General features: G+C 46.3%; 1 protein-coding gene across 5 annotated transcripts in view; it reads right to left on the reverse strand.

Moving 5' to 3' along the window:
* Positions 1-1,543, reverse strand: part of ZMIZ1 (zinc finger MIZ-type containing 1) — a 347,188-nt gene extending 345,645 nt beyond the window's left edge. For 2 of the 5 annotated variants that reach the window (XM_018068952.2, XM_018068955.2), the window contains exon 1: positions 1,300-1,542. The gene's annotated coding sequence lies outside the window, so the exon portion shown is untranslated. Of the gene's footprint in view, positions 1-1,299 lie in introns of all 5 variants that reach the window. The other 3 variants (XM_018068954.2, XM_018068953.2, XM_018068949.2) reach the window with 2 other exon arrangements.
* Between the last annotated feature and the right edge of the window lie 12,290 nt (positions 1,544-13,833).

A 13,833-nucleotide genomic window follows, 5' to 3' on the forward strand; every position in this document is an offset into this window, starting at 1 on the left:
CGCTTCGGTCTCGACAAACTGACGATACGGCCGCGATTTGCAGCAGCCCGTGCAGCTGCCGGGGCTGGTGAGCGGGACCCCGGCGATCCCAGACAAAAGCGGCTTGGCCGCGGTGCGGGGTCACGCTGCCACCGCCGGGCAGGTTCCACCTTTAGCACACACAGGGGCTGCGCTTGGAGGGGCACCCCCGAGGCGCCGCCCCGTGTCCCTCATCGCAGCCTCCGAGGCGGCACCGAAATTAAACTTTACACGTGCAAAACAAAGTTTACAGTCTAAAACCCCGATTATAGTAACAACTTCCTCCCCCCTGTCTCAGGCTGCCGTACTCCTTCCCCGCTACCGCGCCAGCCCAGAGTGCTATCCTGAGCGGCGGGGCCGGGGGGGGGGGGGGGGCAATTAGCGTGGCTGGGATGGCTTTTATTTTTATGTTACATTCTGAAGTTGTCTTTTAACTGGCTTGCCAATTCCCCTCTCCCCGCGAGCACGCTCCGCGGCGCCCTGGAAGCTGGCTCCCGTCCCCTCGCACAAGGCGGCGAGCGGCCGGCCGGGTCGGGTTCGGGTCGGGCCGGGCACCCCGCCCTCTGCCCCGCGCCTCCCCTCCGCCGGCTGGCTTCGGACAGATGCACCGGGGGGAGGGAGAGAGAGAGAGACAGAGAGAAGCGGGAGGGAGGGGGCTGCTCTATCCTCTGCCTGGCGAGAGAGGCCCGGTCCACTGGCTCTCTAAAACCCAGATCACAAGGAATTTGCACCAGGCAAGCTTCCGGAGCCCGGAGAAGACGAAAGCCTCCCACAGCGTCTTCAGCCCGCACGGGCGGCGGGCACGCCACACAGCCGGCCGGGCGGGCACGCCCCGAGCGCAGCCCGGCCCCGCGCGGGGCTGCAGCCGCCCGAGGCGCTCGCCGGCCGGGGGAGCGCGCGCCGGCCCCCCGCAGCCCCTTTGTGCTTTGCGGGCGGCTCCGGACGCCCGCCCGCCTCACGCCGCGGCTGCTCCAAGTTGCGTCGGGCCGGTCCCCGCGACCCGGCCGGCCAGGAAGGGCACTGCCGGGTAGAGCGTTCCCGCCGCCGGCCGGCTCAGCGGCTTGCCCGCGCCTGCCGCGCCTCGTGGGGAAGCCTGCCCGTTTAAGAAGTTCTCCGAATTTTTCTCCTTGCAGAATAAATATGTATTATTTTTTTTTCCTCCCTGTACACCTATTTCCCCAGCGTGGCCGCTCCATTGTTTCTGCTCCGCCGAGACGCAACCCCTGCCCGGCCGCGAACGGGGAGGTGCGAGCAGGGAGCGCAAATAGACGCGAAACTTACCTACGGATTGCAAAGCAGCCTTGCAGCAGCAAAATAATAAGGAAGAAGGCAGGCAAAATCCTCTCTCCCCAACTGATTTGCAGCTCTACTTGGGTATTTTTAAATATATAATTTTGTTTATTCCCTTCCTTTCTTCCTTCTCCCCCCGCTTTCTTTTTTCTTCCTTCCCCCCCCCTTTTTTTTTCCCCTTGCCCACAGACAGTGAAAAGGAGCTCAATGTTAGTGGGTGAGTAAGTGAATCAACTAGCAGAGAGCACAGCAAGTTGAAGTGTCAAATTACATTGGCTATTCTATTACCAAAGGGCCATGCTTTGTGGCTGCTGGCAAAATCTGTCCCAGATTCCTATCTGAAAGGGAGCTGCCTCCTACAGGGATGTTCTTCCCTTCGCCCTCTCCCTTTCCGTCTCCCCCCGCATCACACACACACACTCCCCAAATCACACAAAGTTAAAAATCTTAGATGCGAGTTAAAATACAAATATTGTCTTACAGTGTATTTTAAGGCGGGGATTCTCGTTTTAGTCTTCCTGAATACCAGGCACTTGGAAACCCTTCCACTCTGGAAACTGAAAGCTGGAGAGTATCTACACTCCCTTCGGTGTTTTTGTATTATTAAATAGGGGAAAACCACCTTGGACCTAACACACTCTCTCAAGCATATGAGGTGCCTCTGTCCCTGTCGTCTGCACGAGAGAATTTTTACGGGCATGGAAGGAACTACCGGGCGGGCAGGGGGATTAACGGGAGAAGCCGAAAGATCGCTGCTCAGTCTACTGCGCTGTGACATCCACCGACACCCTTCCATTTATTGCACCACCACGCCACCCTCAGGCGCTGTTTATTTTCAGAGCCGGAGCTCCCGCCACAGGTAGGAGCGGGGTTCTCCGGGGTTCCCCGCTCCGCCGGGAAGCCGGGGGGGCGGGGTGCTGCGGGGCGGGCCGGGGAGGCGGCCGCGGAGGGGAGGCGGTCAGGGGCCGGGGCCCCCCCGCCGCCCGGAGCGCGGCCCCCGGCGCTAACAATAGGGCGTGTTTTTCTGCTGTTTTTTCTTCTCCTGTGCTCCTCAGGAAATCCAGCCCGATTTCCAGGGAGAAAATAAGAAGGAACCGTCCCTGTCTGACAAGCACCAATCTGCTAAAAAACATCTCCCTCGACTTCTCTTCCCCTTGATAAAACACTTCCAGGACAATCAATATTTTATGATGAGTTGTTAATAAGCCTAATATATTCATCCGTGCTCCAACGGGGCTTGTTAGATTATGCAATTAAGATAAGCAATTTAAACAGCACTGTGTAGCTCCTCGCTGGTCACATTCGTCTTGTTGTTGGAGGAGGAGAACGATCGGGACTGTAAAGGGATGTCGGATCGCCTGGGGAGGGGGGAGGATTGTCTTTTTTTTCTCCTGTCCTGATTTTCTTTTTTTTTTTTTTTTTTTGTTTTTTTTTTTTGCGTGCAGCCGGACCCGAGCGCTACCGGGGCTCTCCCCGCCCGTAACCCCGCGGGGCTGCCCCGCTCCGCCGCCCATGGACGCGCTGCTTTGGCGCGGGGCCGGGCGGCTGAGGGGCTGCACCGCCCGCCCCACCCTCCAGGGCCAGTGCCCCCGGGGTGGGGGCCCCGCCCGCGTCATTTACGCCTCGGAGCTTCCCCAGAAGAAAAAGAAACCCTCTTCCTTGCCGCTCTCCCTGTGCCTCCAGCGCCCCCGCTCGCCTTCGGGGCGCCGGGGGGGCCGTGCGGACGCTGCGCGGAGGCAGAGCGGCGGCCGCCCCTCCCCGGCCCGCCGCGGCTTGCGGGGGGGGAGCTCGGGGCGGGCGGCGCGGCCCCCTCCCGGCCCGGGCAGCCGGGCCGGCGCGGCACGTCCCGCCGCTTCCTCGGGTTCGCGGCTCCGGACTGCCGCGTTTTTGGCGGAGCGCGCGCGGTGTCAGCCGGGGAGCGCCGATAAACAAAGGCAAAGTTTGAGAGCAGCCGCCCGCCGCACAGGCTGCTGGCTGACGTCAGGGAACATGCCGCTCAGCCAACCCTCCGCCCGCCTCACCCTTTAAAAGGGCGCACGGGCGCTGCCGCGGGGCCCGCCGCGGGACGGGGGGAATAGACACAGGGGAGGGGGCGCCTTCGCTGGGCCCGCACCCGCCCGCGGGTCCTCTGGCACTGCCCGGCCCGCACGGGAAGCGGAGCCCAGTCTCCGGCGTCACGCTCCTTCCTCCCGCGGCCTCCCGCCCGCCCGATCGCTGCCCTTTCAGCTCCCGGGAAAGACGCGGCGGCCGCGATCGGGCGGGAGCGCATCGGGCCGTTGCCGCGGCCCCGTCCCCGCGGCTGTGCGGGGCAGGGCGGGCCGGCGGCGCGGCCTAAGGGCCCGCTCCCCTGTCCGCACGGCGAGCCCTGTTATCCGTCAAAGGAGTGTTTTGCCAAAGGTCCGGGCCCTAAGAGGCCCAGGGGCCAGGACCTGAGCGCTTCCAACGCGTTCGGCCCCTGCTCCAGCGGTGACCCCTCGCCTCTCCCTTGCGCCCTCCTGCCAGAGCCACACCAACCCCCGTGATTGCAACCTGCAGTCCACTGACTTTAACAGCGCATCCTGTCTAGTCAGTGAAATCCATTTCACTCCTGCACAGCATTTGATGTCCATTATTAAAAGAGGCACAGAATAAAACCAGCCTTTTAGGTAACCAACAATGGCACTGTAGAAATATACTCATCTCCTGATAATCATACAGGTGTCAGAGTATCATACCTTAATAGTAAATTAATTTGCAATTAATATATTTTTAAGGCATCACCTTGGTAAGGTGTCAAAACTTTTGTCTTGGACACAGGCAAAGTCAAACAGTAGGTTTGATTGCTAGAACCTTCTTGCAGAAATAGAGGAGTAAAAAATTAAACCTATCTTTGTGCAGAACAGCAATTGCAAGGTCATAGCCTGTCCACTGTATTAAAGCATAATTTCCACTGATACCATCCAGGCAGAAAGCAGATTGGTAAAAACACATTTACTTTTTCAAAATTTTTGTAGGTTTTTTGCAGACTACATTCCACATCTGCACATCATGCAGGATTTACCAGCTACATCACCCTGCCTTCTTTCAGAAACCAAGTCACCTGATCCGTACAGTACATGGCTAGGAAAATAAAGGTCTTGCAGGAAATAAGTGTAGTGATTTAGCAGATGCCATTGTGCCCTCTGAACCTGCCTCTTCTAAATCGGGGTTTGCCACACACTGTTCAGAGGCACCCAAGGGGTTGGAGGTGATACCAGTTCACAGGGGATGCGCAAACGCAGCCTTTGGCACTTGCAGCCATTCAAGCTCAGACAGCATTGCAGTGACAGCATGTGTTAACTGGTGTCATGGCCAGATCCCAACTGCTACACCTGCCCACACAGAGCACTTCACCTTCTCAGTCCCTGGAGACATTTCCCATTTCCTGCATTAGTCACCCACAAGGTTTTGGCCCAAAAATGGTTGCAGCAGTCAGTTTATCTAGTGTATTTACCGTTTTTTTTGTAAATTAAATCCCCTGAAGATTAGGAGGGCCTTAGTTTTCTCTGATCTGTGCTGATATGATTCACGAATTTAGAAAGGTGCCACTAATGCATGTTGATGTACTTTTTTTCAGCCAGAGGCTGGACTAATTCACTACAAAGAACTTTTATAGCTGCTCTAATTCACTGCCAATTGCCTGCTGTGGCATTAAGGGTGGACTGGCCACTTGGACTGAAAAAAAGAGCTAGGAGTTTACATGTATGGCAGGACTGGCTTAGGGTATTCAGTTTTGTCCCAAGAACAACCTTCCAAACAAAGCCCTCAATTAGGCCGATCAGCCTAATTTTCCAATGCCGTTGCAATGTCAGAGCAAAGTAAAAACGGTATTTACAAAACGACCAAGGATTGGGCCCTTTTTGTTTGTTCTAAGAGACCAGGCTGCTCTTTGTGCTCTTGACAATTCTGAGATGAAGAGTTCTTGGAACAGCTTTACAACAGAGGCTGCACAAGCTTCAGTGCCTGATCTCGAATCCTGGCTTAACAGTGTTCTGCTGCTGCAGTAGCAAAGCTGTCAGCAAGCAGGCAGACAGACAGTTATCCACATTATTCCACGCTCTGTGGTGGGCCTGTCCACAAGGGATTAGACCAAATCTGCTAACCTCATTTCTGTTATATAACCTAAGACAGATCTGAACTCTTTTCTCCAGAGGATTGTATGTTAAACCAGAATATCACCTCCCCCTAACCCTCTTCAGCTGTAGCTCAAATTAGGTTTTGCTGCTATCATAACTCATACTGTACCATAATGAAAATGGAATTGATTGAGATGGCATGTAGACATTGTGTCTAGACATACCCAGGTTACTTCTATACTAGCTTTATCAGGTAACTGCTATCAGTGCAGCTTTTGCAGCGTAGGATTTAGTGCAGACCATGGAGGCCAAAGGGAGGGAGCAAGTGCTTAGATCACAAGTCCACACTGAGCTATTGGGTTCTACAGCCATTAGTAACTAAGTTGCCTAGTTTAAGGGCTAATTCAAGTAAACCCAATATGGTCTGCAGATGTACAATATGCACAAAAGATTGCCTGTGATTACTGCTGACTTCATAGCGGGGTCTGACATCAGTATTGCTTTCTGGTAGCTGTTTGCTGCAGTCACACCCGTGGCGCCACACCACCTGATGCTCCCCAGGTACACACATTTCAGAATCTTTTGAGCCCTCATGGAACTATTCATCCATCAACACAAATCTCTGATGTGCCCTTCTGTCATAACTCACAGGCTTAGCTCAAGCAAATGCTTACTCAGATCAATAGCTGTGCTGAAGTTTAGCTAATACTGCCTCGAAATGGGGGAGAACAAGTCTTTTTCTGACATAACAACAGCAAAGGGTGCCAGGAATAATACTACTGGATACAGTTAAATTACACCTGTGTGAAAATGAGATTAAGTTTCAGTGAGGCAGCAGCCAGGCTATATATATATTACATTGCACACAGTGACAAATTGATACAGTTTATTGAGGACTATGTCCGTTTTTATCCTTTCCTTAATAGTATGGGAAAGAAAACAAGGTTTATTTGGATTCTTAAACTAAGAATGAAATTGCTATGCAAAGACATTAAGGAAATTTGCAGTTATGCAACTGGAGTCCTAGAGGAAAAAATAAACAATTTTACTGAGAAAAACAAATGGAAAACAATTACAAGACATGAAGAGGGAAGTAGCTGGAGGTTTGGGCTTTTTCTTTTTCCTCTTCCCTTTTCCTTTTGAGGTCTGAAAACATCTGCATATTGTCTTAAACTTCATGCCTCTATGGTCCTCCTCAACCTATACTGCCTAAGTCACATAGTCATTTGTGACTAAAATGAGGGACTGGATTCCTCCAAAGGAGCTTCCATGTGACAAACGAGACAAGGAGCATCATCGAGACATTCTTTAGTCACTAAGGATACACATCTTGTCTTTTCTGGGAATTTACAGTGACAAATCCTTTTTACAGTGATTCTTTCTGAACCAAGCTGCTACTTCTGCAAATTGTTTTCTGTTCTCAAAAGTCCAAAACTCTTCTTTGGGGTGCCACAGTAAGGCAACATAGACACTCAGCAAGCCTCTAGTCTTGCAAACACAAGACCCGAGTAACTCTGAATGTTGAGTAACTTTGCACCCATGCCTCAATTGTGCATGGGGTATCTGCTGAGAAGGATCAAAGCTATAGTTGATAGCATTGTCCTCAGCCTTCACGTGCACACTATCCTGGATTAAACAAGGTGATTTGAGTACTTTGACAAAGAGAATAAAACCTTTTAAAGCTATGTAAGAAGACAGCACTGAAATCCAGGATGTATGCCTTCAAGAGTCAAGGATACAGCTTAAAAACCCCAAATGAGCTGAAAGGATAGGAAGAGAAAGCATGCCACCTATAAGATACTGAAAAGGAACGTAACTATGCAAGCTGAGGAAATGCAACATTGTAAACGTGCTATTTATATAGCTCCAAAAGGATACTTTGATGGGGGCATAAACATTAGGTACTGCAGAGCACAGAATCTTGTCTTTTAATATAAAGACTGCCCTGTTAGAGACAAATTCAAGTCCAAACTCAAGAACCGAGCACATTGCAGCTTTGAGAAATCTCAGATCCAAATTTGGTCTGGGATGATGTAACTTGACTCATGCAAACCTTGCCCACAAAGCAAATAATTTCTAGGCATTGCAACTGAGATTGGTAAATAGGGACTGCAGTCACTTCTGTTGTTACTAAATGCTATTCAAGCTACACTATTACAATTTCAGGAGGAAAAGTGAAAAAGAAAACAAAACTTTATCCAAGTTTAAACTCAGGGAAACATATTGAGGCAGACTATAATTAGCAAAGCTGGAAGATGGCCGGAGTGAAAGGTGCAACACCATCCTCTTACAAAAAAAATACCCAAGGATTTTGAGTGACCACAGACATCAGGACCTCATTTTTAATCCAGTCCAAATAATGCAATTGAATAACCTTATGTAAAGTAAGCCCCTCCCTGCCACAGACATGCCTATAGCTACCTTGAGAGTGCTTCACTTGGTATGTCAACTGGTGTTCGTGGTGTGGATTCCCATTTCATACATGGCAGAGCAAATACTACTCTGTTTTTCTATCATTTGACTACCTGCTGCCAGATTTTGTCAGTAAACAGATCTACTTTTAGCCTCACTGGCAAAAGGTAGTGAGATTTAAAGAACAACAACTGTAACCATGTGTAGAGCATGAATGCTGCAGTCTAAGTCCTACTTCTGTTTCTCCCCTTGTCTTCAGTTTTTATCTGATGCAGCCAGGAGATGGAAATGACAGATGACACTAGAACCAAGTGGAAAACTCTTAGGTTGAACTCTGGTCTGAGTTTATGTGAGAGATTTTAATCTAAACTAGCCAGCCTGGCAATGTGAAAGGAGAGCAAAAAACCAGTAAAATGTTATTCTTAGGACAGTGAGGACTGCTTCATATCAGACAGACCTTGCCAGGACACTACAATGCTAACACAGCTAATCACAGTAAAAAAAAATGTAGCCTTAAACACACTTAGGACTAGATTCTCAATGGGTCCTCCCATTTAGCATGCAGCGTAATTTATTTTTTTCCTAACCAACTGTATTTAGTACCACAAGGGATGGTTAATACAATTTTGGAAAAAGGAAAAATAAATTCATAAAATATGAATAAATAGCCATAAGTTGCTTACACAAATAAACATTCTGGGGCATGGGATTTTATTCAGTAATTGCCATATTGGTCATAAAACATGCCTGAGAGCCCAAAGTATTACTTTATTGCATTTAGCAGCAACAATTAGCCTCTCCATTTTTCACTGCTCTAACAAACAGTATGGTTTTCTACTCTCTGTGAAGAGGTAAAAAAAAAAACCCAAACAAAAACAAACCGAAACCCTGTCTCTTCTGTGTGACTATACTCTCCAGAGGCATATGTGCAAGTGGCACAAAAGACCATCAAGGCTTGATCTGTGAGCCATGAAGTATAGGAAACAAAACCAAAAAAAAAAGAAAAAAAAAAGGCAGCAGATTATTTTCCTTGCTATTCCAGGGGACTACATAGGACAGGAGGAGTAGTGAAGAATTTCATAATAAGGCTCTCTTGCAAAAGTACCACAGGCAACAAATTCCTTACAGCTGAATTGGAGAATAAGGGCAAAATTGAAGACAACGGGAAGAGGTGTGGTCCCTAATGCATCATTTGCTGTATTTTATTGTATGTGAGCCAAGAGAAGTAGAAGGCCACTGAAATTCCTAGAGTACAGGAAAGCCCAGAGAACTATGAAATTAGCAGGCTTCCTAATGCTTGGGATATTTATGTTAAATACTTTCCAAAATAAAGGAAGCATATGTTTTGCAAGAAAAAGCTGAAACTCCCCTCATCTTAATTCAAAGATTAATTAAGATAAATAATATAATTAAGTAATTTGGAAACACTTTTTTCCCCAGTAGTAGACATTCAACTTGACATGGCAGCCAAGGGGCATGTCATGAGGGCTCCAATCATGCTGACACTTGTAACTGGAGGAAGAGTGCAGATGTGATAGAAATTTGGAAATTCTCTTCAGGTGAACTACAGATGTGGTAGAGCATATATGAGATCGAGAATGTAGATACTGATGCAGCACAGCTACCTCACAATTTGGATAATTAACCCATAGGTAATCAAAAATTGTCAGCATTGTGCTAATTGCAGAAGCTCTGGCATCCTGGAAACATTGCTGGAAGTATGTCTTGTATTTTCATTTCGCTAGAACTCTAATTTGGACAGCTTATTGACCTACTTTCTGTATGTCACTGCTTTCAGCATGTTAACCCCCCCTTACCCAAACACTCATGGCTATTTCAAATAAGTACAAGAAAAAGAAAGACGATAGTGCAGATGTTGTTTGTGCACACAATCAATGCATCCTCCCCCACTAAAGTTTAATAAGGATTGTTAGTACATCATTGTAGCTGGTAATTGTGTAGGTACACATGGTAATTGCATGTATTTGCACTAATTATGTAAATGCACAATAATTAAAGCTCCAGGGTTTTCATGGTAAATTTTTAAGACACTCATGGATTTGTCATGGCAAAAGTGTCAGTCATGTAACCTAGTGGGAAAGGAGAAGAGGAAAAAGCTCAGGAGAACATGCTTCTTAGGTAAAATAAAGATATTTGTATATAAATAACTGGATAGAGGACACTACTTTATCATCAAACACAGCTATCATGCCCAGGCACAGTTTCTTTCAGTCTTTTATCGACTTGAAAAAAAAAATCCAGAAAAAACCCAAAACACATGGAGATTTTCATAGTAGGTTAAAACTAAAGATCAAGTACTACCCCACTTTCTCCACATAATGTCCCAGCTTTTCCCATTTAGCAAGTGAAAGGCAGGAGAAGTGAATTTGTGCTCTCTTTTTACTATTGTGATCCCTTGCTGATATTAACAGTTTGCTCCATCTCCCAGAGGCCTTATCACACTCCACTGAACACGTCAGTGAAAATATCCTGACACTGCTTGGATTCGGATCGATCTCCCAGCACGGTGTGCTGCCTTAGTGCAGGAGTCACACACTGGACATTCAAGTTGCTTTTGTTTTGAGGTTTTCCCACTTTTCTACCCTCTCCTAAGACTCCAGCCATTCCCCTCACCCTCAAGTCTTCAGATGCAAACTTGCAGGTTTCCTCTGAGAAACGCTGCAATCACTTTGCTGGTGCACTAGGAAGGAGCTGCCCATCCCTACCCACCACCCTATCCTGCAGCTCCTGGCTGAGCATGCCACAGTGCAGCTGCTCACCAGAGCCTTTGCTGCCATGCCCCATGGACCTTTAGGGTCTGGAAAATTAACTACACCATTAACAACTTCAGGCACATGAAGGAAATGCAGCTTTGGAAACACACAATATACATCTCCTCCCAAACCAACAAACAGGGACATGCATTGTCCAGCTGTTTAGCTGTTTTTAATCACCTCTGACAGCAAACCCGTGCAGCTCCCTAGAACAATCCCATTATCCTTATGCCAGGACCACAAGGGGCTGTTCAAGAAGCACAGCAAGGTAACATAAGGTGCTATGAATTCAGAGCACTACTAAGCATTCCACACTAAAAATCCTTCCCTTTCAAACCACAGTGTTTGAGATCTTAATCACTTAAGCCAAGTGACTAATTTTTTTAGCCATTGAAAGGTGTGTGCACTCATAAGACTTAGACCACTTAGAAAGCATCAACCTGATTCCACTTAATGCAGAAATACTCCATACATCATTCTCCCCTTTGATTTTGAGTGTGCTTGTTGGTCCCCACAGCACAGCAGCAGTCTTACTGGGTCATACACAGCTGCCCATTGTCATGGACATCTCAGCAGAGAATCAACACAAGTCTTAAGCTACCAAGACCTAATAGTTTAAGCCAAGACACAAAAGAGAGCTTCCTCAGGATCTGCAACAAAACTTTGAGATCTATAGGACTCGCTTTTTGCTACTTATTTAAATCTAACACATATACATGGGTCAAAAAGTTCTGTGTTCATAGCTCCTTACCCCTACTGTACCTTAGCACAACACAAGATACACTTCTTACCTGTAGGACTGAGGACAGGCCACCGGGGTAACAGAAGATTCAGATCCATCTCCTACAACCTTGAGACTCCTGTAGAGCTGCACTACAAACCTCCAAACCTTCCCCTGAGGCTCCCTGGGGTGTACCCAGCTGCTAATTTCAGGCGGGTTTTTAGTACAGCTGTTTCAAATTGGCTCCTAGGCCACAGCTGAGGGCAATAATGAGTTCTCTCTTTAATACTTCCTGGTCTGGAGGAGTTGTCAGGAACCCAGTTGTTTTTTTAAAAATCTTATTTTTGAATGTGCAATCTGCCAATTGTTCTCTGTCTTAGAAACAAAACAAAAGACAACCTAAGGCAAACAACCCCTTCTCCCTGCAAATGTCCTAATCCCTACTTCTAAGAATAGGACTAATAAATATTTCAGCACTTATTCAAAACATAACAGAAACATAACAGAAAGAAATTACTAGAACTACACTTGAACCAAAAAGCATATTTTTCCCAATACTCTAAACAAGTTTCATGTGATTCAGGTGCTTTTTTTTTTTTAATGTGGTTTTGAAGATACTATTTTAAAGCTAAAATTAAAGCAGAAATATAGCTATGTGATAAAAAATTGATCAAATCCAATAAAAATTATTTTAAACACAGATTTTACTTGGTGGGGTTTAATTCCAAAAGGGAAGACGTCAGGGACAAAGTATTTTCAACTTTGATTCTAACAATAGACATTTTAAAGGTTTTTATTTCCTATATTAATAAAAATTCCTATACTTATGCTTGTTAGGGATTAAAGAAGGTAAGGTGTCATTTTAAAATTTTCAATTTGCATGTTTTTAATTAATTGAGACCCTTGTAGGAGTACAGAGATTTAACACAAATGCAATCTTCCTGAGAAAAGAGAAGCATTGCTAAAACAGTGATCTGTTGTATTAATTTCCTTTAATTTTTCAGTAAATTCAGCTCTTCTTCAGATAATGGATGGTAGATGTCTAAAACCATGGAATATGGGGTTTGAGGGCATGAATGGAAAGCAGATGAGGTGGGTTGCAGCTGGAGCACATTTCCTGTTTGTCTGTGGGGAATTTATTTCAGCTTGTCTTTGTTGTACAGCAGCACTGGGAGGCTAAGTTAGAGCTTTAACTTGTGCTAATGCAGGACCAAAGGTCTTTCGGATGTTTATGTCTAGTGGCAACTTGTATGATAAACACTTGCTTCCAGCAAAAGGACTACCCAAGCTGAGTGAGCCTGCAATCCAGTAAGGTCCCCCCTGGACCTGATGCTGCCCAAATACATTTGCATAGACAGGGAAAACCTAATACCTCTGTTTGAGGAAGATTTACATGTCACAAGGAGACAAATTAATTTTCCTGGGCCCTAGGGATTTTTTAAAGACCTAGTGAATTGAAGGCATTTATGATATCTGCTAATATTATCCATAATATCCTTTTATATATCTCATACTTCAGTTGTGAGCTGCAGCATTAGTGATGCCAGGCCTGGTGCAAACCCAGAGCTCTTCTCTTCACATTGCCTACATATCACTATTGCTTTCCCACTATGTTTCAAAGATCTTTTTGCCAGTGAGTACCAGCATCAGAATTTCACAGGTGGGAAAATCATATAATCAAAAAGTGAAATGACTCAAAAGATGAAATAGCCACAGTCACTTAAAGACTAACAGAAGAAGGCAATGTAGATATTTCAGTGTTAGTCCCGCTCAACCTTTACTGCTCCTGTGCAAGCACCTTCTTTTGTGAAGTATCTCTTGGGTCAGTGCCAGATTTATGAAAACAGTTTTAGTTAATCAGAATAGCAAAAGCAGTTTGATGGTACAACTGGCATTCACATTCCTTAGCAAGAAGACTTGCACTCAACTTGTCTGAAAATCATGTCCACACTTTCTTGAATTGATGGCTTGGACACAAAAATATATGTGGTTAGCAAAAATATATATTTTGAAACAATACATCTGTGCAATTCTTTTAGCCTGCATGAAAAATATGAATAAACGTTAAATACAAGTAGATTTACTAAATACAAATATATGCATATCAACATACATCACAGGTGGTGGTTGTGAAATGAACTTGTTGCTCTGAGATCATCACACAAGAAATGCTGAGACAGCAGGTTTTTCAGCAGGGACTCTTGGAATATTCAATAGAAACCATGGCTATTTCAAACCTGTCCACTGTGAAAGTGTCCTTTCCTGGACATTTGCAACCCAAACATCCCACAACAGAGGATATTCTTGCATGATGATTTACTCAAAAATCGGTGGTAGATGCTTGACCAGAACCTCTACCTCAACCTGTTTCTGACAGAGAAACTGCATTGTCAAGTGCCTTGTTCCAACAAGTTGGCAACAGCATCTGCATATTTTAAATCCCTGTGTTGAGTCATCATCATTTAAATGGAACTTAAAGCACCTGAGCGTGTCATCCTTACTAACCTCCTACAAACTCTCTGTG

The sequence above is a fragment of the Manacus vitellinus genome, unplaced genomic scaffold (genome assembly GCF_001715985.3).
Source record: "Manacus vitellinus isolate BGI_N305 unplaced genomic scaffold, ASM171598v3 scaffold_15_pilon, whole genome shotgun sequence".
Classification (NCBI taxonomy): domain Eukaryota; kingdom Metazoa; phylum Chordata; class Aves; order Passeriformes; family Pipridae; genus Manacus; species Manacus vitellinus.